Genomic DNA, 26039 nt, shown 5'->3' on the forward strand with positions numbered 1-26039 from the left:
ACATGGTAAAACCCCATTTTTGCTAAACATACAAAAATTAGCTGGGCAGAGTGGCGGACACCTGTAATCCCAGCTACTTGGGAGGCTGAGGCAGGAGAATCACTTGAAACCAGGAAGCGGGTTGCAATGAGGTGAGAGCATACCACTGCACTCCAGCCTTGGTAACAGACCGAGACTTTTTCCTCAAAAAATAAAAGAAAATAAATAATTTTTAGACACACGAATTAAAAGTTTAAACAAAACTGTACTACGAAAAATGATAATCTCTTCAGATTAACAGAAAAAGGAAAGAAAAACATCTTAGACTTAAAAATTATTGAATTATTTCAAGAATTTTGTTTTGTTTGCTTCATTAGGTATTGGAAGTACTTGACATGAAATGGAAACATGATATTTATAAATGCAGTTTATAAGGCCTAAGGAAATGTAATTAAGTTACAAATGATTAGATTGTTTAAGTAAATTTATTTCTAACTGCATTAATTTAATATTCATCAAAGAGATTTTTTTAAAAATCTAGTTTAATAAGTAAAACAATTTTGCCTTACACAACCTCAGATAATCAAGGTAATTTATAACTTTAATAAACTTAATTTTAAAGTTCAACAATCCTATGTAGACCTTTGCTTGCACAAACTGAACATCAAAAAATCTTACACTAGCTCTACTATTTAAAAAATGACAACAGTTCACCGGGAAATCAACAACAAAAGACTATTTTCTCCAAGCATCCAGCATTTTCTGTATGGGGTGGCATACAGATAATGTAAAGAAACAGTGGGGACTCCTATGAAAACGATTGTAAAATGTTCCATAAAATTGATCCTCAGTGTCACTCTGTGCTTGCTATTATCCACACCTAACAGTCATTCATTTATGTATGTTAAATAAATGGGGAAAATTACTTAACCAGACTCTCAAGCACATTGCTAGTTTGTCTCCCAGTCACGCTGTGCTGAATAAGGAAGAATGTCTGCACTGGTTGAATAAGAAGAAAAATGTTCAGACTGTTCACATGGTCGATTCTGCCATCCCACTCTTCACCTCACTCACTGTGCCTTTGACGTTACTATGAGATGGCCATACACTTATTTCTCAACCCCAGTGATTGTTTTAAGAACTGACATTTGAGTTCAGGCCAGTCTATACTCTAAAGAGAGAGCCTTTATAGTAAGCCAACTTTGCCTTGAGACAAGGCAGTTTTCTTTCTACTCCCCATTTGTTTTCTTTCTGCTGCTCATTTTCACCCAGGCACCTATCCTTTTCTCTACTAGCTCCACCTATGGCTACGGTACTCTCCTCTTATATAAACATATTTTTAGTGATTCCTGTCCTTTCTTGTTCCAGAATACTAGCTAACTCATTTTCAAATTTTTTAATACAAGTTTCAGTGGTAACAAAGATCGTATTTTGTATCTGCACTTGTTACCTGTACATCAAGCAGGAACTGTAGTAGATTCAACCCAAACATTCCGCACGTACATGTGGTGGCTTAACTGGTTGAGTGTTACTTAAATAATCACACCTGACTGGGACATGGTGGCTCATGCCTGTAATCCCAGCACTTTGGGAAGCCAAAGTGAGTGGATCATGAAGTCAGGAGATCGAGACTATCCTGGCCAACATGGTGAAACCCCGTCACTACTAAAAATACAAAAAAATTAGCTGGGCTTAGTAGTGGGCACCTGTAATCCCAGCTATTTGGGAGGCTGAGGCAAGAGAATCGCTTGAACCCGGGAGGTGAGGGTTGCAATGAGCTGAGATCGTGCCACTGCACTCCAGCCCAGGCAACAGAGTGGGACTCCATCTCAAAAACAAACGCAACAACAACAAACAACAATAAATAAATAATCACACCTACTGGGTGGAAATATCTATGACTAGACAGCCAGTGAATAAGTCTGTTTAGAGAGAATACTGTGGGGTTTTGAAACAGAAGAAGCTGCCATTGTCTTATCTAAAACATCACATTTGCTGACATCACACTGGATAGCGAAAACTGATAATTTTTTCTGAAAAATAAGTTGGTCTATTAGACAAGCTAAACACTGATCACAAGATTGTTACAAAACAGCTAAACTTAATTGCTAAAACTATGATTTTGAACATAATAAAGATTATGATCTAAGTGTCCATACATATTGCAATCTAAGTGTCTTTTTATTATTCAATTAAGAGTTATATGTTCTATGCTAGGTGTCACACTTAAGTATAGGTGTAACCCAAGGTATCACATTATATAAAATACATCTGCTTTCACTGAACTTACATTTTAGTGTGTGTCATGGTAACTTGAATTCACAACCAACTGGAATTAAAAATTGCAAAGACTGAATTTACAGGTTATAGAAGTGGAGAGCTACATATGATATTTGCTATCAAATATCAGCAACACGAGGAAGAACACTAATAAGATTCCCAAAGGATTATAAATCATGCTGCTATAAAGACACATGCACACGTATGTATATTGCAGCGCTATTCACAATAGCAAAGACTTGGAATCAACCCAAATGTCCATCAGTGACAGACTGGATTAAGAAAATGTTGCACATATACACCATAGAATACTATGCAGCCATAAAAAAGGATGGGATTGTGTCCTTTGTAGGGACATGGATGCAGCTGGAAACCATCATTCTCAGCTTACTATCACAAGAACGGAAAACCAAACACCACATGTTCTCACTCATAGGTGGGAATTGAACAATGAGATCACTTGGACACAGGAAGGGGAACATCACACACCGGGTCCTATTGTGGGGAGGGGACAGGGGGAGGGATAGCATTAGGAGATATACCTAATGTAAATGACGAGTTAATGGGTACAGCACACCAACGTGACACATGTATACATATGTAACTAAACCTGCACGTTGTGCACATGTACCCTGGAACTTGAAGTATAATAAAAATAAGGACATACCAAACTAGTAAAGGAAATTAAAGGGATTTTCAGGCACATTTTTTTTTAAAAAAGGATTAAAAAAAATTTTTGAGTGTATGAATTTTATATATTTTTGTTCTCGAAGTGAATCTATTTCTTGGAGCTGTGTTATTTATAATTGAATGATAAATTATCACAGTACTTAGTAGTATAAAACTACAGCAGTTTACTATGTTTCAGTTTCTGTGGGTCAAGAAATTAGAAGCTACTCAGATGGGATTTTCTGGCTGAGAGTTTCATGAGGGTCCCTCGAGGCTAAAATCAGAGAGTAGCTGTGGTTACAGCCATTTCGAAGACTTCTTCACTTATATGTTGCTTAGTTGATGAAAATGTGAACGGCTAGTGGCTGGAGTAGCCAGGGCTTCTCGAACATCTTTTTCTATCTCCATGTCATGTTTTCCCTGGTCTCCACAATGTGGCTGTGGAGTAGGTTAATACGGTGGCCCCACAACTCCAAAGTATGTATCATGAGAGAGAAGGTAAAAGTAGTTTCCCTTTCATGATCTAGCCTCGGAAAGCGTGCAGCATCACTTCTGCTGCACCCTTTTGGCAGAAGCAGTTGTAACACTCTGCCCAGACTCAAGGAAAGGCAACGTAAGCTAACCTCTCAAAAGAAGAACGTCAATGTCATATTGTAAGAAAAGCATGTGGAAGGGGTTAAATGTCCACATATTGGAGTTTTTATCTCCAGAGGGAAAAACAATTTTCCAGAGTAGCCAATAGTACATTCCACTTCTAGGCACAACACTGCTTAAGTTTGGAGGTGACTATTTAATGTGTGGAGAAATAAAGTTGGTACACGGAGATTGAAGATACATATATACACACACACGTATTTTTATATATTTTTTATATAAAACATATAAATGATACATATTTATATATTTTTATAAATATATATGTATATTTATTTGTTTTTTAGATAGAGTCTCGCTCTGTCTCCTAGGCTGGACTGCAGTGGCACAATCTCAGCTCACTGCCACCTCCACCCGCCTGGTTTAAGCGATTCTCATGCCTCAGCCTCCCAAGTAGCTAGGATTACAGATGCCTACTACCAGGCCAAGCTAATTTTAGTTTTTTTGGTAGAGACAAAGTTTCACCATGTTGGCCAGGCTGGTCTCAAAGTGCTGACCTCAGGTGACCAGCTTTCCTCAGCCTCCCAAAGTGCTGGGATTACAAGCATGAGCCAACACGCCCGGCCCGATTGAAGAGATGCTATGATTGAGGTTGAAAACGTTTGTATCATCAAAAAAGACACCATATACGTGTGCAGATGATTATGATGAGAAGAATATGGGGTCTATTACCAGCTATATGTGAATTCAGAAGTATCGTAAGAACTCTGAACTACCAAATGTGGTTAATACAATAAGAAACAATTGGTCTATTGCCTGCCCATGATATAAGCAGAGTCTCTCTTGTAGTCAAGGAGAAATCGTGATTGAGATTTGCAACTCTATGGAATCAGAATCAAGGCAAGGGCAGTTTTTACACTCTGATGGAAGACTAATTCATGTCTGAAGTTTGTGGCATGATTTTTTACTGCTCTTGCTAGGGTGAATGATACGATACCCTAAGTCTTCAGCACATTTATCACATGGAATCTTTCCTTTAGAAGTGTAAAAAACATACAGAATTCAATACTCGAATATACATATTAAAATATAGAAATACACATGTATTTTAATATTCATACTGAAAATTAGGCAGTTAATTGTAACAATTTAAAACCCTACTATTTGAATGAAAAATTATCATAGCAATATTTTAGGTTACCAGAGAAGTTATTCAAGGTGGTAAGAAGCTCACTTCAATGGCTGTTATTTGGATAACCTATCACGTTTGTTTTAAACAGCAACAGAAACCCAGTGGATACAGTCGCAGGGAGACTGATTGCAAAGATAAGTTTAAATATGCATGGAAATGTGAATATGTGACTATGATGAGGATACGCGCACACATACGTATATGTAGACAAGTATACCGTACATACTATGTGTGGTATATTTGTGTACTTCAGCGCTATTAAAGAAATAGAATGGGATTGTTTAAGAGAAAGCAAGATCTGGCTTAATGGAAAGTGTTAGATCTGCCTTTTCATCCAAAGATTTGATTACTCAAGCTGGATCCAATTAGTGACTCCACAGTATCATTGTATTCCACTGATGAACTATGGGCTTAAGGAAATCAATATGTGTAGTTACTCAACTGCAAAGGACAAATGTTTACAAGTGTATATGGTCTAGAATCCTCTGCACAAAGCAATATTTGTATTTGTTCCTTCTGCACTGTTTTGTCTGTCTATGCTCCTCATCTATTAAGTTAGTTGCCTTTTTCATCATCCTGGGGAATTCTCTTGTGTAAATACTCATAACCTGAAGGGAACTGACCCCAAAGAAGTGCCAAAATGCTTATGTGCACTGTGACTATCTTCACCTGCTTAGTGATTGGCTACAGCTTGAGTTTACTGTGATGATCTCCTATAAAAATGCTCCCCATAGAGCAACCAACCTGTGAAAGATTACTCAGCCTGCGGATTGCACAAGCTGTCTCATACCAAACACAGAATCTCTACTGAGCTAAGTAGCAACAAATATAGCATCTGACATTTACTTAAATCTTAAACATATGCCCACAGGGAGTTTCAAGTAGAAGCTGAATGAATACCTCATAGTGGAGGTAGAGAAATTTAAAATGGGATAAATGATTCTTTCACTTCTGGATTCTATGAAGTTCCGTGATTTAATCCATTCTTTGGCCTCAGCTTCAGCACAATGACTTCTGAGTCCCATCGTCTTTCTGTTACACTTTAAACTCTAGGAGTCTTTGTTCCCAGTTTGTCTGCCTATGTTGGGAGAAACCAGTTTGGCTGGAGAAAATACAGCTATCATGATTCCACTTTTTAATTCAAACTGTTACAAATGTAAAACCTGTTAGGATTAAAAGAACACAATCAATCTGTAAGAAGTGGTGGGTATTTCATCAAATATTGAAAGGTCAAATAGTACTAAGTAATATTCCTACATTAGGAATATTACTTAAGAAAATTCAATCTACTGGGAACTCTTATCTTTGAAATGTTATAAAGGTCATAGAATGAATGATTTAAAAGTATTGCAAAAAAATAGTTGTTTATAGTTTACTTGCTGTCTTTTTTTTTTAACATGTCACACCTTTATAAACACACTCTCACTGCAATGAAATCACATCTCAAAGATAATAAACTTCTATTTACAAAATATAAAATTATCTTTAATTTTCATACAGTGTGGTGTCTGAAGTATTTGAAACTATTCATATCACTTTTTTGATACCCTTATATATTTGCTTTCTATGACATATGCTCGGTGATTATCCTTTAGATCTCTGAAATGTACCTTAATCTATTTGCTTCAGCTTGGAAATGCAGTTCCAGAAACCGTGTAGCGTGAACTCAACTCTATAGTCTCTTCACACAGAACTTCTCACTATTTCCCCTTTAAGAATCTGAACTTTTGGCAGGGTGCAGTAGCTCATGCCTGTAATCCCAGCACTTTAGGGGGCCAAGGTGGGCGGATCACCTGAGGTTGGGAGCTCCAGACCAGCATGACCAACATGGAGAAACCCCGTCTCTACTAAAAATACAAAATTAGCTGGGCATGGTGGTGCATGCCGGAATCCCAGCTACTTGGGAGTCTGAGGCAGGAGAATCACTTGAACCCGGGTGGTGGAGGTTGCAGTGAGCCGAAATCACACCATTGCACTCCAAGCCTGGGCAACAAGACCGAAACTCCATCTAAAAAAAAAAAAAAAAAAAAAAAAAAATCTGACTTTTGTAAAGTTGCTGATTTCACAGAAATATATTCTTCTTCCTCCCCATCTCTTTACACCTTTGATTATTGTGTTTACCAAATTCCTAGTCATTCTTCAAGATCTACTTGATAATTTTCTTTCTCTGTGAGGCTTTTTACTCAAAATGTAAGTCAAATTCTACCAGAGAGCGTTATTCTCATGACATAGCAAAGTCCTGGGCAGATAAGAGACATTCAATTTATGTAATAGATCAAACAAGGGCTTTAGATTCAGAAGTCCTGGGTTTAAATTTTAGCGCTCTTGTGGGTTTGAAATCCTTCTCCAGAAGCCTTTGCTTCTTCATAGAAAACAGAGCTAATTACCACTCCTGTAAGAATTACATGAGAAAACAGAGGAATATCACCTAGGACAATATCTGGTACTTAGTAGAAGTTCTATAACCAGTTGCTACTACTGACACTATTATTATTTCTCTGCTCTCCCACATTTTTAAAATAATGGTAAATAATTAAATACATAGAAATCTTGAAATGTCCTTTTCTTTGTGAACCTATGTTACCAATCAAGATAATCACATCTCTTTAGACACCTGATATGGTTTGGCTGTGTCCCCACCCAAAAATCTCATCTTGAATTATAATCCCCATAATCCCCACTTGCCAAGAGTGGGAGCAAGTAGAGGTACTTGGATCATGGGGATGGTATCCACTCATGCTGTTCTCATGATAGCGAGTGAGTCTCATGAGAACTGATGCTTTTAAAGCATCCGGCATTTACTCTACTTGCAATCATCTCTCTCCTGCCACCCTCTGAAGAATATGTTTGCTTCTCCTCTGCCTTCCTCCGTGATTGTAAGTTTCCTGAGGCCTCCCCAGCCATGTGGAACTGTGAGTCAATTAAACCTCTTTCCTCTATAAATTACCCAGTCTCTCATATTTCTTCATAGCAGTGTGAAAACAGACTAATACAATACCCTTGAAATATACATGGCCTTTGTTTTTCTCCTGCGATGTATTTAGTGGTTTATCTGTTCATTGAATTATTTTCAAGTCAGAAACAATAAAAATATAGTAGCTTCTTCTTAGATAATATCAGTCCATCTTTCTGGTGTTAATGCTATTTTCTCTCAAGGATTCACAACTAAATCTAACTGTAGTACCATGATGATTTATATAACCCAATAAACAAAATAATTATTTTGATAAGTAGTCATAGAATGTTAATTTTTTTTTATATAAATGTATCATTCAAATACAGAAGGTCCATGTGATTTTTTGACTTTATGATGATGTGAAGTGATAAGCATTTGGTGGAAACTGTATTCTGAGTAGCCATACAAACATTCTGTTTTTCACTTTCGGTACGATACTAATTGTATGAAACCTTTTTTTTTTTTTTTTTTTTTTTTTTTTAAGACGGAGTCTTGCTCAGTCACCCAGGCTGGAGTGCAGTGGTGCGATCTCGGCTCACTGCAAGCTCCACCTCCCGGGTTCACACCATTCTCCTGCCTCAGCCTCCCAAGTAGCTGGGACTACAGGTGCCCGCCGCCATGCCCGGCTAATTTTTTTTTGCATTTTTAGTAGAGACGGTTTCACCGTGTTAGCCAGGATGGTCTCGATCTCCTGACCTCGTGATCTGCCCACCCTGGCCTCCCAAAGTGCTGGGATTACAGACATGAGCCACTGTGCCCAGCATATGAAACATGTAACAGTTTATTATAAGATAGATTTTCTGTTAGATGATTTTGTCCAACAATGTGGGCAAAATAAAGGTATTCTGAGCAAATTTTAGGTAGCTTTAGCCTAAGCTATGATGTTCAGCAGGTTAAATGTATTAAATGTATTTTGACTTATAATATTCTCAGCTTATGATGTGTTTACTGGAACATAACTCCATGATAAGTAGAAGAGCATCTGTACTTTTCTCCTTTTTATCCTTCCCCCTCTTTGGGAGTTTGAAATATTTTTTAATTCACAAGAAAGCCCACTAATTATTAAAATCTAGTTACTGAAATTCCACTAGTTCCTCCTCCAGGTATTTAGCAGGATACTTAAAATTAGTATGAGTTTTTCTTCCACAGTGGGCACTAGTTATGCAAAAAAGACACTGCATATTAGATAAATGTTGTTTAGCTTGATGAGTGGATGGGTACATATATATAGTCACACACATTGGCTAATACCATTTAAGGGAAGAGGTAAGATATTGGAGATTGTATGTTTCTTCAAAGGCTGTAACTGGAGAAACAAAGGGGTCAGAGGAAAATGAGTATAAGAAAAAAAGTATTAAAAAGAAGGACCATTAAGCAGGTTTAGGAGGGGAAAGCAGGTCTCTGTCTATGACTAAAGGAAGAGAGAAGCCAGCATATTGGCAAGTCTTCTGCCCTTCAGAACACCTGCACCTTATTTGTTTGGAGCAGTAGTTTTCAGCAATATTTATTTTCAATATTGTAGGTCTGTGTATTAATCCATTTTTACATTGCTAATGAAGATATATCTGAGACTGGGTAATTTATAAAGGAAAGAGGTTTAAGGGACTCACAGTTCCACATGGCTGGGGAAGCCTCACAATCATAGCAGAAGGCAAAGGAGGAACAAAGGCACGTTTTACATGGTGGCAGACAAGAGAACATGTGCAGGGGAACTGGCCTTTATAAAACCAGATCTCATAAGACTTATTCACTATCATTAGAACAGCACAGGAAAAACACACCCCCATGATTCAACTACCTCCCACCAGGTCCCTCCCATGACATGTGGGGATTATGGGAGCTACAATTCAACATGAGATTTGGGTGGGGACACAGCCAAACCATGTCGGTCTTTAATGCTGCCTCTGCAGAAAAATCCCAGTTTCTCTAATTTCTTTTATATATAAAATGTTTTGATCATGGACATCTCAGTGTGTTAAACACTCAGATCATGAGGAAATCTGAGTTATCGTTGCAATTAGAATAACTTCCCAGATAATTAACATTAGTAAATACTAAATTTCAATGCTCTATTTACCCCTCAAAGATTTGCTAAAAATATTTTAATTATGAACATTCAGTACACTAATTCTGTATATGAGCACCACAGTTTTATACAGAAATAAGTATTTGTATCTTGATGAATATTTAAGGCTTAGTAGTTAACAGCATTTTTATCTACTGATGATACTAAGTGCTTTTGCAAGGTTAATGAATTTTAATATGGAGGCGATTATGTTACTCTGTCTGCTTCTACTGTTTGCTGCACTGAAAGAAAATCCAATCTATTAAAACTCAGTGTGGAGCAAAGCCATGATGACCCACTAGTAATTGCTGGTTGACAATGTTGCACAATAGTTGGTCCAAAAGAAATCCGGCCTTGTAGATCTGGCAGGGGTGTCTAGTAAAATGCCACAAAGGTTATTGCAGAATATAAATGAGAAATTGTGTAACAGTAGTCACCCCAGTGATAGAACATTGAGGTTATGTTTACTCAAGTGGTAGCAACATGGTTATAGACCCACTGGCAGCATTCATCTCAGGCAAATTAATTAGCTTAGACTACTCCAAAGCCACTTAGCAAAGATTGCAAATCAGTGGAGAAACCAATTAAACCACAATAAAGAAGCCCATGCTGATCAGTATGGCCATATATTATGGACTGCAGAGTCCCCCAAGCATTCTCCTTTTATGTGCATTCACATAATTATAATCCTGGTCAGAATGGAGAAAGAGAAATTATTGAAACAACTGATGAAAATTTAAGTTTATATATGGGATGGTTGTATGTAATAAAATGCTAACAATTGGTCATCTGAGAGTGGTTTAAAATTTTCTTGTAACTTTTGTGTACATTTTAAATTATTTCAAAGTATGAATTATTTTAAAAAATTAAACTTCCAAAGAATAAAAAAGCATTATGAAATAAAAAGAGTAATAATAAAGTCTAATGGCAAAACCTACCATAATAATTTTATTTTCAATCAAGTCAACCTTAAAATTAAAAGATGGTATCTTTGTTTTTATTGGTCAGATCACAGTGAATATAACACTTACTGAACAGAAATGCAAAAGGTAATAATCCATTTTGGATATTTAAAAAGCAGGTCTTGATATAATTGTATTTTTTAGAAAGAGTCTATGTTTCCTATTTTATGGGCACGTACAATCAAGGCAGTGCATGACACAAAATATTTTTTCTATTTTAATATTGTTTGCACAGCTGCCCAGTACTTTAGAAAAAAATCAGATCAGGCATATTTTGAAGTAATTCACGGTGTTTGGGAGTGAAGTAGAACGTAGAACAGCTACAGAGTTGACATCTTCAGTGCTGTTTGCAGCCTGGATATACCCTCACAAGCTCTCTTGTCCCAAAAGACATCCAAAGCAGGCCTGGATGTGGCTTCTGAACATTTGATGTTTTCTCATATCACCTTCTAAATTCAGCCTCCTTACTCTAGAGGAAGACAAGCCTATCAGAACAGATGTTCAGCTGAGTGGAAAGAACAGACTACAGATTGAATCAATAAATCATTAAATGGATACTTTGAGAAAACAAATTAGTTACTTTTGTTCTTATATTACCCAGATTTTGACAAAATAATATGCCTTTTTCATATCATCATTTTTATGAAGATTTTTCTCTCACACAAACACGAATGAATATAACAGGATCTTTGTTTCTGCTGAATTCAGACAAAAATTGCGCATTTTCAACCAAATTTCCTGAAAGAAATGTGAAAACATTTAGGCAACAGGAGTTGCCTGACTTTGATGCCTCCCTCTTTTGTGAAATGTTTTATTATTGCGTCCATCCATCAGGGTCATAGATTTTATTGGATTTAGCTACCTAACATCTGCACTTCATTTCATTTTGGTAATTAATTAATTAATTTTTAAATTGATAAAAATTCTATATATTTAACAGATACAACATGTTTTGAAATATGCATACACTGTGGAATCCCTAAATCAAACTAATTAACATATTTTCTCACATAGCCTTTTGTGGGAACATACCATTTTGTGGGAACACTTAAAATCTATTCTTTTTGCAGTTTTCAAGAATATATTGTTATTAGCTATAATTCACTACATATTATCTCTTGAATTTATTTCTCTTGCCTAACCCCAATTTTTTATTATTTGATTAACATCCTTCTAACACCATTCTCCCGCCCACCCCCAACGCTTGGTAACTACCATTCTGCTTTCTGCTTCTGAGTTCCGCGTTTTGAGATTCTTCATGTAAGTGAGTTTATGTGTAGTATTTTTCTTTCTTTTAGGCAGTTTAAATCCTCATTTGCCATAAAGCCTTGCAAGAGCACTCCTTCAAAAAGTAGTCTCTCCTCTTCAGGTAGTGTGGCATGATTTCCAAAAGTTTGCTCCATTGCACGTTCTGATCCTTGAAATGATGTATCTCCTATAAATTATATTTTCAATTACGTTTGGAAAGTACTAAATACTACAACTCCTCTTGTAGAGATTGAAAAGGCAGATTCACTATTAAAAGTTCTGAAATTTCCAGAATTAATAAATCAAATTAGCTTGGTTTAATCTAGGTTTTTCTAAGGTAGTTGGTGATGGAAGCTTTCCCCATTATCTAAGATTTATTCACATCCTCCTGAATTATTTTTCAAGTATCTCAATTTGAAAAATGCTATATTATGAAAAGTAGATAAAATATATTAGTGATTAAATTTTACTATTTTAAGATGTGTTCATTTTTTGCAGTCAAATTGGTTGTTTTCTTATTTTCCTTTTTGCATATTTATGTCTGCTCTGACCATCGTGTTCTTTCTTGGTTCTCCCAAAATACCTAACTGCATCATGGTAGGCTTTCAGTCTTTTTGATTTTGCAAAATTATTTTTATAAAAATATGAATTAAACAAATATAAAAAAAGTCTTGATGAAAAGACATTAATTGTCTGAAAAGACGTAAAAATGGCATAAAGAATAATGTAGGTATATACATACCACAGAGCTTAAAAAATAAAACTTGAAAATAAAAGTTGAAGATCCTTGTATATCCCTTCCTGGTGGCATTTCATGCTATTTAGAGGAACTCACCATCCTGAGGTTATTCTTTCTCGTTTTTAAAGCTTTTCTAATAGTTTATTACAAGCCCTGTATCCTTAAGCAGTAATGTCGATTTATTTTATAATTTATAAGTGGTTTTGCTGTATGTGTTTTTATTCTTTTCTTATAAATATATTTGTGATATTTAGCCTTACTAAAAATAGCCTCAAGAATTTATACATTTAATGCTGAATAGAATCATGTTATTTGAGCACATTTATTATTATTATTATTATATGCATTACAATTTGCTGGTGCTTGAAACAATACTTCTGTGAATATTCTCAAATATAGCTCCATTAATGCCATTGGATGTATTCCATTATACTTGGTGGTAAAAGCAATTTCTGCACCATAATATATGAATATTTTTACTTTCATTGTGTCCCAGCTCCTATTACTGGGTAACAACTAACCCCCTAAACGTTGTAGTGAAAAAGAACCGCGATTTGATTTCGCTGACAGAACTATGAATGTCTGGGATAGTGGAGAAGGCTGAGGTGGCTTAAATTCTGATATATCAGAATCCTTTAGCTTGTGGACTCACATCCGCTAGTCCAGGAATTAAAAGAAAAAAAAAAAACTACACACACTGTAAAATCAGCCTGTGGCCTGATTGTATATGGCCCCTGAAATAGAAATCATTTTTACATTCATAAAGAGTTATTTTTAAAAAGAAAAAAAAAGGAAGTAATAGAAGTCTTTATGTGGTCCTCAAAACCTATATTATTTATACTATGTGGCCTGTTACAGATAAACAAAATAAAAACTAAAGCTTTGCTAAGGAATATTTTGGATATGGCATGTAATGAATTTTTTTAAAAAACACATTAGTACAAACTCTGCCTTTACTGATAAATGTACTACAATTGTATTTATTGTGTTAATTAAAAGGTTCAGGGTTTTTTTTCCTACCATCGTGTGTACTACTTTCTATTCATTATTTTTCCCTTTTACACATTTATATTTTTACAATTTATTTTTGAAATAAAATGTACACTGTGAAAAAAAATCTTCAACATCTTCTTTTAAGGATCATAGCAAAGCTCTTAGTGTAACTTTAAAATAATCTATAACTTAATCTACTATTTTGAGTGAGACCCGATCTCACTTATACAGGGAACATACATATATGTACATATATATGTTCTATATATAGAGTGCTATATAATTATGTTCCAGTGCTATTTCAATATAAACTAACTTAACTCCTGCCATAAGCTCTGCCCCATTAGCCAAATGCATTTTTAATATTTTTCATTTGATATAATTCCTAGGTACTTGCTTAGTGATACGATTCCATAATGCTTTGACCTAAAGCATCACCTACATTTCAGAATTATCTGAATTCTTAATCTCTTTTCCCCCAACTGATCACCTTGTGCAAAGATGCACAAGAACGTGGCTGAAGGCAGTTTATATGCAGGATAAGTAATGCAGAGAGTGAGGCAATTATCGCAGTTGGTTATCTATAGTGATTAAATTCACCTTCAAGTTGCTCTCTTCTCCAAATCATATGACAAACACACAGGTAAAGGATTCAGTTAAAATTGTAATTCCTTCCATTCACCAGGTAACACGTGTCTTCTTTCATGGAAACAGAACTCCTCTGGATGATTATGATTTGGCATTCACATAGAAAAGTGGCTCTCAAAGTTTAGTGCCTATCAAAATCACCCGAAGAGCCTCTTAAAAAATGAGAGTGCTGAGTTCAAAAATAGAGTGCTGAGTCCTACTTCCAGAATTCCTGATTCATTGGGTCTGTAAGGGGCCAAGCATTTGTGTTTCTAGCAGGTTTCCAGGTAATGGTAAAGATGCTATTCTGGGCATCACTTTAAGAACCGTTAATCAACACTACTATTAAAGAATTGATCCTGTTGCAACACCCAGAATAATAAGGAATATTAAACATCCCCCCATTTTCAGAGCAAATCTAGCCTAATATATCAATTAGGGCTTACTCATTCTTCTTGCTGGCTTCTAGTAATTTACCAGCTCTGTCTGTTAAGTATAAATTAAGCTGCTGACCTAAGTTCTTACTGTATTCCCTCAATTGTGTATGAGAAATAAAATAATGAAATCACGTGACCAGAGATTAATCCTTACAATATTTTCAGAATGCTAAATCATATTATAAGTATCTCCATTAAAGAAATTAGTACAAATTAAAGGAGATCAGGAAACTCTGTGGGACAGATTTTATGAATCAATTAGGTACACTGATTATCAAATTAATACTTCCAATTCTTGAAGGAAATAATTAAACACCATAGCCTATCTGCTTAAGAAGTAGTAGTTGGATCACAAATAGGTAGAAGCATGTTTATATATGTAGGGTAAGGTTGAGAGAGAAGTCCAGTAAAGATGATGCATTTCATGAGGTATCAGAAAACATCCATGATTTCATTAATTCTAGAACTGCTTAGATTTCTTGCATTTTTGAGGTTGCTACATAAAATACGGAACACCCAGTTAAATTTGAATTTCAAATGAACAATGGATATTTTTTAGCACAGGGATGTCCTAAATATTGCATGGGAATTACATTACTATAATTTTTTTATTATTTTTCTCAGCATTAAATTTAACTAAGGTTTTCATTTGCTAAATCTGGCATTTCATTTGCTAAATCCAGGCATGTTCAATTGCCAGAGTAGGAATATGAAGGAAAATTAATAAAAAAAGGTTATGAAGGGCTCTTCCCTCTCTGCCTCTGGAGGTTAGCCTATGGACAACAAAAATATAGCCAATGGGTGAATGATCAGAATATAGAACAACAGGTCAAGAGTGAAGTTGGAATTGCAGATAAAGATTTCAGTTGCTCCCACCAACATAGTAATTTAAGCTATTTGGCACCCTATTCTTCTTGTGTGTGTTGAGGGTGCTGTAACAAACATACCATAGACTGGATAGCTAAACAACGAGCGTCTATTTCTCATAGTTCTAGAGGCTGAGAAGTCCAAGATCAAGGTGCCAGCAGATCCAGTGTCTGGTGAGAGCCCTCCTTCTGGTTGCACGTGGCTGTCTTCTTGCTGCATCCTTCCATGGTAGAGAGGGGAGAGCAAGAGCAAACAATTGTGTCTCTTCTTACAGGGGCACCAATCTCATTAATGAGGGTTCCATCCTCATAGCCCAATTACGTCTCAAAGGCAACACCTCCCAAAATCATCACATTGGGGTTTATGATTTCAACATTTGATTTTTGGGGAGTGATGCAAACATTCAGCCCATAGAACTTTTCCTATTTCTGTTCTTATCAGGCATTATGGCAAGTTGTAGATTTGTAAATCCCCTGTTAATAAAGAGATGTACCTAACCGAATTCTCACACCTGTGCCTTGGTTTGTTATTTCAAAACACTAAAATTTTTTTTGCATTACTTAGTAGTAGATATGTTTCAATCAAAGATACATAAGAAAAAGAGTCAATTGTTTTATTTTTATTTTTATTTTTATTTTTTTATTTTTTATTTTTATTTTTTTTTTGAGACGGAGTCTCGCTCTGTCACCCAGGCTGGAGTGCAGTGGCCGGATCTCAGCTCACTGCAAGCTCCGCCTCCCGGGTTCACGCCATTCTCCTGCCTCAGCCTCCCGAGTAGCTGGGACTACAGGCGCCTGCCACCTCGCCCGGCTAAGTTTCTGTATTTTTAGTAGAGACGGGGTTTCACTGTGTTACCCAGGATGGTCTCGATCTCCTGACCTCGTGATCCGCCCGTCTCGGCCTCCCAAAGTGCTGGGATTACAGGCTTGAGCCACCGCGCCCGGCCAACTGTTTTATTTTTAAAGGTGGGGGAGGCATTTTATTTTATTTTTTAAACTTTCCTAACCCACAAATTCTCCTATTACATTTCTTATGAAAACAAGACTAGAAGAGACTAAAGTGAAGACACCGAGCCTCCTCACTGGCTGACATTTATTGCTGAGAAAAGTTTAAGCCGCTTCGTATCTCCCACATCTCCCATAACTTCTATTTGGCATAATGCTAAAAGTATTCTACGTATTTAAATATAATGAAGACTATAGTATATTCAAAAGTTGGATTACATTGACTGGTCAATTCAAACAACCGTTAATGGTTGTCAATGTAATCCAACTTTTGAATATACTATAGCCTTCATTATATTACATTAAATGCAATAAATGCAGCTTAAACTTCCTCAGCCGTTTAAGCAGCTTAAGTTACACTACTGTACTGTTATAATAGACTAACGCAATGCTCCATTGTTTTTGTTCATTCTGAGTCTGCAAATTTAGTTCTTTCAATTCATTCTTTTTTAAATTTAATTTAATTTAATTTTTATTTATTTTGTATTATACTTTAAGTTCTGGGGTACATGTGCAGAATGTGCAGGTTTATTATGTAGGTATACACATGCCATGGTGGTTTGTGGCACGCATCAACCCATCATCTACATTAGGTATTCCTCCTAATGCTATCCCTCCCCTAACCCTCCACCCCCTGACAAGCCCTGGTGTTGATGTTCCCCTCCCTGTGTCCATGTGTTCTAATTGTTCAACTCCCACTTACAGATGAGAACATGTGGTGGTTGGTTTTCTGTTCTTGTGTTGGTTTGCTGAGAATGATGGTTTCCAGCTTCATCCATATCCCTGCAAAGGACATGAACTCATTTTTTAATGGCTGCATAGTATTCCATGGTATATATATGCCACATTTTCTTTATGCAGTCTATCATTGATGGCCATTTGGGTTGGTTCCAAGTCTTTGCTATTGTGAACAGTGCTGCAATAAACATGTGTGCATGTGTCTTTATTGTAGAATTATTTACTTTAATTTGAGATAGAGTCTTGCTCTGCTGCCCAGGCTGGAGTGCAGTGGCACGATCTCAGCTCACTGCAACCTTCGCTTCCCAGGTTCAAGTAATTCTCCTGCCTCAGCCTTCCAAATAGCTAAGATTACAGGTGCCCACGACCACAGTCAGCTAATTTTTTGTATTTTTGATAGAGACAGGACTTCACCACGTTGGCCAGGCTGGTCTCAAACTCCCAACCTCAGGTGATCCACCCACCTCGGCCTCCCTAAGTTTTATGATTACAGGCATGAGCCACTGCGCTGGGCCTCAATTCACTCTCTTAACCAGAAAAATCAGTCAAATAGTAGATTACTCCACAATTAAATTATAATTAAAATAATCTGACAAACTTAATCATCAACGTTCTTTTATTAATATATATATTTTAAATTTCCTAACTAAAATGCGTTGATTTAGTAATTTTTAAAGTGTTCTTAGTATTCATATTTTGTACAAGTGCATGGCACATACATAAATTTAAGAAATATTAAACTTAATAAGATAACAAGAATTTCAAGTACTTTTTATGTTTCAAACTCTACTTTTTTATTTAGTATTTTAAGTTGTTTACTGTTTTTAAAGTATAATGAGCATGCAGTATAAAATGCTTACATATTATTTATGTAACTCTGGAATTGGTTATTTTGATGACAGTGCTAAATTCTTAGGCCTCTGTTTTTTTTTTTTTAATTACTACTGATAGCACTGTTAGATTTTCTACTCTCAATTTTATAAAAGTGGAAAAAAATAACATTCATTTATATTTTAGGTAAAAATTTGAAAATCTATAATTTTAACAACTTATTTTCCATAACCTAAATGTGACTGTATGCTTTGAATATGTATAAACAGTGAATATTTATTTTAATAAATACTGCTTTGCAGTCTATGTAAACCATGCAGAAGCAAATTTATTTGGGATTGATTACAGATTTCATAGCTCATCTCATGGGGACATAAGATCAAATTAAAGTATTAATAATATTCTGACACAATCTATTTGATACTCCAGGCAAAAATATTACGATGGATCACAATGCAGGAAAACATGGTATTGGTTATTCTAGGTAAATAAAGGGTAGGAAATTTATTATACTTTTTTATTTTGACCCCATGAGGTAAGATTTGGTCTTAAATGCTAAATGATCATAGTATGAACCCAACAGCTTAGAATTTCTGAGCCAACGTAAAATTGCTTTAGTGACGTTTAGTAAACAAATATTTTTGGATGTTTCTTTTTAACCAGGCAGTATGCTGGGCATGGGGAATATGAAGATGACAGAAGCACACACAATCCCAGTTTATTAGTTCATGTTTGCTATTTGTTTTATATGTTATGAAAGAAAACAAACGAATAGAAAATTCAAATAAACAAATAGTGGATAATGTGGACATGTTTACTTTAGAAAGGTGACTGGAAGTGGCCTTTCTGTGGAGGCATTATTGAATTTAAAAATCGAGAAGAATGGCCAGACGCAGTGGCTCACACCTGTAATCCCAGCAGTTTGGGAGGCCAAGGCAGGTGGATCACATGAGGTCAGGAGTTCGAGACCAGCCTGGCCAACATGATGAAACCCCATCTCTACTAAAACTACAAAAATTATCTGGGTGTGGTGGCGAGCACCTGTAATCCCAGCTACTTGGGAGGCCGAGGCAGGAGAATTGCTTAAACCTAGGAAATGGAAGTTTCAGTGAGCGGAGATGGTACCATTGCACGCCAGCCCTGGGGGCAAGAGCAAAACTCCATCTGAAAAAAAAAAAAAAAAAAAAGTTCAAGAAGATGGTCATAGGAACCACAGGGGGAAGAGCAGCCCAGAAAAGTATGATAGCCCTTGGCTAATGTGAAGAAATTAAGAGAAGTTCAGTTTAGCTTCAGAGTAGATCACATTGGATTATATTGAAGACAGACGTGAATTTATATTTTATTTCAAGTAATGAGCAAACAGCCCTTCATAAACATAAAAGATAAATTGTGCAATTTATATTTTTGAAAAGTTATTCAGTTTGCTGTGTTGATATTGGGGAGTTATATAAAAGGTGGGAAGATCCTTTCCATGGCTGTCACAGTAAGATAAGAGAGCTGATGGTGGCTTTCACTAGGGGAAGGGAGATGAAATTTGTAAGGAGTCAGGGAGAACAACTGTGATAGTAATAGTGATTGTAATATATAGTGGCCGAGGCTATTTACAAGAGGAATTATAATGTTGCATAATGGAATCTAGGTTAGACAAAAGAAAAAAAGAGATGTCAGAAGATACTAAATCATGAAAATAGAATGAGAATAATGTCCTAAAACTTACAATGAAATTAAATAATTGAGATACTGGGATTTTAAAGCAAGTATTATGGGAGACAGGAGGTTGTAGTTGGGAAACAAACTTCTAGAAATAAAATTTCAAGGTAGCCTAAAATCTGAAGATGATACATCTCGCAGGTGGCTGTATTAGTCCATTTGAGCTGCTGTAACAAAATGCCTTAGACTGGGTCATTTGTAAACAGCAGAAATGTATTGTTCACATTCTGGTGGCTGGAAAGTATAAGATCAAGTTGCCAGCAGACACAGTGTCTGTTGAGGGCTTGCGCTCTCCTTCACAGCTGGCACCGTCTTGCTGCATCCTCACATGGTGGAAGGGACAAACAGGGTTGCTCAAGCATCTTTTACAAGACCATTAATTCCGGTCATGCCCTCACCACCTCCTAAAGCCTCCACCTCTTAACCCTATCACAATGGCTGTTACATTTGAAAATAATAATTTGTAGGGCACACCAACTTTCAAACCTTAATGGTGTCCATGGCAGTGGATAGATAGGTAACTTGGAGGGGAAGGAAAGATAAATGGTAAGACAGACTGAGGCAGTAGAGTGTTAGATAGTCAAGCTCTGCAGAGGTGGAATTCAAAGTGATTAATGACAGGCATTCAGGGAAAGGAGAACAAAGTCTTCAGTGAATTAGATGAAGTTAATAGAAGTTAAAAAATAAGAGTCTGGACTTTTAAATATAATTGTTGAGCTTTAAAAGCAATCTAGAAGTTGAAGCTATAAACAAAGCTACAATTATTCATTAAAGTACTATAAAACTAAGCAATCTTCTCATCTCAAATGTAGAGATAATTACATTTGATTTGAGATTACATAAATTGAATTTCAACCTTAGCATGATAAAGCCCTTTGAGAGTCTTAGAAGGAAGCTGCTGAATATATACAACTTATTACCATTAGTAGAAAAGCAAACTTAACCCTGAAATCTGTACTTGGAATGCATTTTATTTTTCTAATTTTTTATTTTAAGAGCAGCTGTAGTACAAAACACAATTCCGTTTAAATAGATACATAGTATAGTATTTAATATGACTTCAGATTTGCTTATTGTGCTTTATTTAAGTAAAAGAAAAAAAATGTCTTCCTTCACAAAGCAATAGATTTATTGTGCAAAGGCAAAGACCGCTTCAGTTTGAATTTCTTGCCAAACCAGATAATTAAAACATACAAACAAATGCTGATTTTTTTCATAGAATATAAATACTGATATAAGGAGACATACATTATTGGAAAGGCAATTATACACCAAGAGTTTGTCCAAAAGAGAAGATGCCATCTGGCGTTTCTAATCTGATGTATGACTAATCTGAGATTGAATTTATCACAGAAAAACCTGTAATCATAAGACCTTTGGAAAGTTCATATTATGCATGATCAGAAAGCATTAGCATCACCTGTGAATCAGGAATGCTTCTGCTCTAAGGAAAAGTCTCTTGATTCAAAACTTTTTCAATTTTTATTACCCCGGTTTTTTCTTCCCACAGTTTCCATCTGTCTGGCACAAGAAATCTTTGGCTTAAAAAACAAATAGCAGGATGAGAAAATCTTAGAGTACAAACTCTATACACAATGCATAAATAAAGTTCAATATATTTAAAATATTTTTTATTTTCTTTGAATTCCCTCCTAAATACTGGCTATATTTCTTTGGGTTCCTTCCTAAATGTGAGTATCTGCTAACATTATAAGACAAAACATGTAATTAAAAATTTGGTTTCATTGCTAATTATCCATTCCTGGAATTCTAGGCTGAAAGACAGTGCTTAGTTTTAATGTTCGAGTAAGGTGTTTCTAAAAAACATGCATCTGGAACAGTGATTTCTAAAGTCCAGGGTTATTTCCACAGACTTATATTCTTACCAGAGAAGTTTAGTCATTTACTGACATGGTAAATCATTTAGCTCTGAATTTTTGTTTCCTCTTCTCTGTGGAGGTAGATGACGTTAGATGAAGCAAAAGATGATTTCTACCACTCTTTATTCTTTGGATTCCAGTGATGTAACTTAACTCCAAAACTTATAAAAGAAAATGAAGTCCACTGTACAAATGTGCAACAGAAATAGGAAGGCTTTGGTTGAAAATTTGAGTAAAATAAAATTGACATATAATTCTAACAGTGCTATCGAAGCCATGCATCTGATAGCATTGCTGCTTTAATTCATAATTTATAAGAATGAGGAAGAGCTGGCTAACATGTCTGCATCTGTCAACCTTAATGTGTTATGATTACTAAAAATCTGTTATTAAGTGAAGAACTGCTAGTCGTCTTTTGTGTTTAGCAGACAGATCTTTAAAAAATGAGCCTAGGAAAGAGAAGGAATGCCATAGCGTTAAGAGCTCATCCTCTGAGTTAGATAAACTATGTGTTCATTCTGTCTTTCCCACTTTTAGGGGTGGGAAATCCGCTCCCCCTAATCCTCATATTTGTTTATAAAATATTATTAAATGAATAGAGTTTTGATAATTAAGTACATGTTATATAATGAAGTTTATGTTATATAATGAAGTATGAAGTAATGACCTTCATATAGTTGACCTCAGTATGTGTACATACACATAATACATGTATGCGTATGTGTAGGTATGTGTATACTTGTAAATGATTACTAGATATTCAAAATAGATTTTGCTCAGAGAATTTACATCACAAATATTATTCTGCTCTGTAGCTTCTTCCATTAAAAAGGCATGTGCAAAATTCAAGTTCATAAAACCATTTCTTATGTAGCAGGATAATCACCATCTCCACTATATTTTAAGGTTTTTAGAAAAATCAGTTGACATTAAGATGATGTATTAGTCTGTTTATACACTACTATAAAGAGCTGCCTGAAACTGGGTAATTTATAGAGAAAAAATGTTTAATTAACTCACAGTTTCACATGGCTGGGGAGGCCTCAGGAAACTTACAATCATGGCAGAAGGTGAAGCAGGCACATCATACAAAGTGGCAAGTGAGAGAGAGAGACAGACAGATAGAGGAAACCACCACTTATAAAGCCATCAGATCTCATGAGAACTCACTATCACAAGAACAGCATGGGGGGAAACCGCCTCCATGATCCAAACACCCCGCACAGGTCCTTCCCGAGACAGACAGGTGGAGACTACAATTTAGATGGAAATTCAAGATGAGATTTGGGTGCGGACACACCAACCCATATCAGATGGTAAAAGAGATTTAATTTGCCATGTAAATACATCACAAATGTAATCTTTTACCTTTTTGTGTCTACTTTGCTGCATGTCATTCACTCTATGCATTTATCTATCCCTTGGTCACTGCAAAATATAGAAGTGCCTACTAAACCGCATTAAATTACTCTCAGTGTGATTTTTTAAATGTGCTCTAATACTGCTTTAATCAGACTGTCTCAATAACCATAGCAGCTCATTGTACAGCTGTTAGATAAAAAGTTTTACTCAATTGCCTCGAAGTTTACTTGATTTTGGAACTTTGCATGTCGGAGTCACTGATAATGTTCTAGAAATGGTTTCTGCAAATTTGCAGATTAACAGACCATTTCTATGAGTTACTTATGTTTCATTCTCTAAATCTAATTTAAATAAGTAGCCGTTTTCCTCAAGGAGCAATTTTATAAAGAAGCAACTATTAATGGGGGATCTGTATATGGATTGTTTAATGTGACTATGAAGTTTTAAATTTTTTTCTTAGAGAACAGAAACACCAAATCTTAACAATAAACCAAATAAACTTATCAAATGCTTAAATTAGAAAATAAAATTAGATAAGCATAATAAAATTAGAAAAACATATTTTTATCTTGAAGAGAAATTATTTCTACTCCATAATTTGTTTTTAGAATAATTCCTAAATAACGATTATTTACACATTCTACAGGAAATTATTCTTCTGTCTGCACATTGGTGGTTTCTAACTCTAGTTGGGGAGAAGGATTTTACTGACTGATAATCAGCAAAATATAAAGTAATGAGAATACACCACCAAAACTTGAGAATACCAAGTGCTCTTTAAAACATACTGATACATAAATTCTCAAAATTTCCCCGTATTATTTTTCTGAGATTGTTTCACAGGCAGAATTCTTAAGTTTCTAAGTACTGTGATTTCAGCATTTGGCATCAGAAGAAAACAGCAGGCCTGAGAAGCTTCTACTTACAATATTGAAAAAGAAAAGTGAAGAACAGATTTTAGAAACAGAATATGGGGAATGTAAAGCCCCTTTTTCACTGCATCATATACAGACTATCTTAAATTTATTATTAATATATTAACAGATAAAGCCTTTTTAAATTATTTTTAGATTTCATGTTCTATCTAAATTCATAGTGGGCTTTGCTGCTTTAGGATCCATGTGATAATATTTGTCATACACTGTTTCATAGCTGCAAATTACGTAATATTTTCTAAGCACCCACTAAAGACAAACTTTCTACCATTCTCAGTGCCATTAAAGCACCTTGTACCTACATCTATACCTTAAAGTTTTTAAATGCCACCAGCCCATGAAAATGCAGCCCAGTTTTAGTCTGGCATGATTTGTAGACTTCTTTTTGGCTGCTGGGCTTGACAATTATGGATAAAATCCAATTTGTCAAAATACACATGATAAATTCTTACTAAGATAACACTTTTGTAGGGTAAAAAGAAACTAATTTATGCAATTGTATAAAATGATATTTTTAAAGCATATCACCCAGTGACCTTATCATTAGCCTTATTATTGCCAGCTTGTTCTAAAATGTTAACTAAGACTTTGGTCTCTCTGGCAGAGCAAGAAACTCCATGTGGTAGATAGAATCATCGTGGTTCTTCATGGCCTGGCTAGATGTGTGGATCTTTCCCAAAAGGAAAGGTAGGAGATAATTAATGGCTGGTTGCCATAATCTATAATATATGAATTACACAAATTGCCTAGAAATCCTAAATAAACCCAGGTTTTACACATTTTATAAGAAGATAAAACTTTACAGATATATCAAGTTTTATATGTAATGTTTAATACATTATACACTGTAAAAATTTAACTTTTAATACAGCTTAGGTTTTGTTTCTAATCCCAGTGCTATAGACTGGATGGTTTCATCCCACCAAAATTCGTATGTTGAAATTCTAACCTCCAGTGTGATGGTATTAGGAGGTGCAGCCCTTGGTAAGTAATGAGGTCATGAGGGTGGAGCCCTCATAAATGGGATTCTTGCCCTTATAAAATAGATCTCAGAGAGCTACCTCCTCCCACCATGTGAGGACATAGCAAGAAGACATTTATCTATAAACCAGGAGGGCAGCCTTGACTTGACCTAGAATCTACTGGTGCCTTGCTCTCAAATTTTCCAGGTTCCAGAACTTTAAGAAATAAATGTATGCTGTTGATGAGCTCCCCAGTTTATAGCATTTTGTTATAGCAGCCCAAATGGATGAAGGCACCCTGTTTTTCAAGAACACAGTAAAATCTTGCTATAGCATGATAATAGAGAGAGAGAGACTTCTAAAGGGAAAGCATTTTGAAATGACTAGTGCAAAGTAGGTCATTACCATTTTTTGCAACATAGAGCTAGTTAATACTAATTTTTAAGCTGGCTTTCAACTCCAGCTACCCAAGTGCCACACATGTTCCAGGAGCTGTCATCTGCCCTAGGGATTTTCCTCTTACTATAATTTAGCAGTATAAGTAAAGCAGACATTTATTTAGGTTGGTGCAAAAGTAATTGCGGTTTTGTCATTGAAAGTAATGGCAAAAGTAATAGAAACATAATTTTTCTGTGTCTGTTAACAGAGAAAGAAAGAATTAACTAAATGTATCTTTGTGCTTCTTTAGACAATAATGCAATACAGTAATGAGGCAATGCCTATTGCTTTAGGTGGAGGCAATCTTTCTTATTCTTTAATAATTCTGAGCAGAAATTTCAGCTCAACCGATACAGCAAATAGCATTTCCCAAGACATTTATTTGCTTTCTGGCACAACTGCTGGTGATAATCATTCAGCTGGTTTTCTTCCACAGAGGAGATAATATTAGCAATGCTGCCCAGTCCCTGAATTGTTTCAAGTAAGGAAACTTTTATAATGAGGAAATCAGTTCTATGTTGTGAATTACAAATAAGGTTAAATGAGACCCATACTTAGTTTATGGGGTGGC

The 26039-nt window shown here is 35.6% G+C and overlaps 1 long non-coding RNA gene across 6 annotated transcripts in view; it reads left to right on the forward strand.

The window, feature by feature from the left end:
* LOC105472819 (uncharacterized) overlaps positions 1-26039 on the forward strand; it is a 278602-nt gene that overhangs the window by 36294 nt on the left and 216269 nt on the right. For all 6 annotated transcript variants that reach the window (XR_011622723.1, XR_011622724.1, XR_011622722.1 and 3 more), the window contains exon 3: positions 24673-24755. This is a non-coding gene — a long non-coding RNA (uncharacterized lncRNA). The remainder of the gene's footprint in view (positions 1-24672; positions 24756-26039) is intronic.

This window comes from Macaca nemestrina, chromosome 4, assembly GCF_043159975.1.
Source record: "Macaca nemestrina isolate mMacNem1 chromosome 4, mMacNem.hap1, whole genome shotgun sequence".
NCBI lineage: Eukaryota > Metazoa > Chordata > Mammalia > Primates > Cercopithecidae > Macaca > Macaca nemestrina.